This window comes from Austrofundulus limnaeus, unplaced genomic scaffold (assembly GCF_001266775.1).
Source record: "Austrofundulus limnaeus strain Quisiro unplaced genomic scaffold, Austrofundulus_limnaeus-1.0 Scaffold401, whole genome shotgun sequence".
Taxonomy (NCBI): domain Eukaryota; kingdom Metazoa; phylum Chordata; class Actinopteri; order Cyprinodontiformes; family Rivulidae; genus Austrofundulus; species Austrofundulus limnaeus.
Genome location: NW_013952803.1, coordinates 457110 through 458528, shown reverse-complemented (window position 1 = coordinate 458528; position 1419 = coordinate 457110). Strand labels below are relative to the sequence as shown.

Genomic DNA, 1419 nt, shown 5'->3' with positions numbered 1-1419 from the left:
CATCCTTGTCCTTGCATCAAACTGGAGGACTTTGTATTGACTTCCATTCATTTTTGTAATCGTGTTTATGCCTAATCCATACATTTTCCATAAAATTAACCATTACTGGTCTGTAGTTAACACTAACCTGAACCAAAACTTAATTCACACCATACCTCTAAACCTGACTAGTAAAGCACAGCAGAGCTGCAAACAAAGTGAGGACTGGGAAAATGTCCTCACTTTATTGATTAAAAACCATACATGGTCCTCACTCTGTAGCCAAAACAAGCACACACACACACACATCCTTGTACTTGCATCAAACTGAGGACTTTGCATTGACTTCCATTAATTTTTGTAACTGTATTTATGCCTAACCCAGATATTTTCCTTAAAACTAACCATTACTGGTCTATCGTTAACACTAACCTGCACCAAGACTTAATTCACTCCATACCTCTAAAGCTAACTAGTAAAGACCAGCAGAGCTGCAAACAAAGTGAGGACATTGAAGAGGTCCTCACTTTACATCAAGGACACTTTACATAAATTTCGCTGTAATACAGACGCTACAGAAGATCTTTCCTGCCCACAGCCATCAGCATCTACAATAATTCTTTAGATAAATGAGTTACAACAACATCTAATTTCCTTCTGGGATCAATAAAGTATTTTTGAATTTAATTGAATTGAAGACCTCACTTTCATAGTAACTATGGCACAAATGGTCCTCACTCTGTCATAAAAACAAGTATACACACACACACACACTCAGTGTGATCACTGAATCCTGCATCGGAATGTTTCATGTGTTTTTTCAGCAGAGACACATTGAGGGTGTCTCTCTGCCTTCTGATTAAAGTAAACGACAATCTGCTGAGACAGAGTTTCGCATCCTTTCACCTTCGTCATCATCATCATCATCATCATTATAAAATCACTTGGGCCTCACCAGATGGCTGTGTTACGGTCATTATAATGGCTGAAAGTCTAACCTTTCTGGGTCACAAAAGAGGATTTCTTTGAGCCCAGTTAGATCGCCATGGTAACAGAAATAACTCCAGAGTTTTATTTTAACTCTAAGAACATCTACTTGTTCACTTATTAATTCCCAGCACCAAACTGCAAAGGCAACAGGTTTGTTTGTTTTTTTTTTTTTGCCCATGTTTGTTTATGTATTTATTTTCATAAAGATTTATCAGTATTTTTTCAAATCAACTTTCACTGTTTTGCTAGTTTTAGTTTTGGATCATACTTAGTTGAAATATTGTTCTTTAAATATTGATTTATAATTTATATAATAGAATATGGGTGGCACGGTGGCTCAGTTGGTAGCGCTGATGCCTCTCAGCAAGAAGGTCACCGGTTCAAATCCCGGTCCGGGGACCTTTCTGGGTAGAGTTTGCATGTTCTCTCCGTGCATGTGTGGGTTCTCTC

At 37.8% G+C, this 1419-nt stretch overlaps 1 protein-coding gene across 1 annotated transcript in view; it reads left to right on the top strand.

Moving 5' to 3' along the window:
* Nucleotides 1–1419, top strand: part of LOC106528741 (laminin subunit alpha-5) — a gene marked incomplete in the record, with an annotated part of 162169 nt that overhangs the window by 88340 nt on the left and 72410 nt on the right.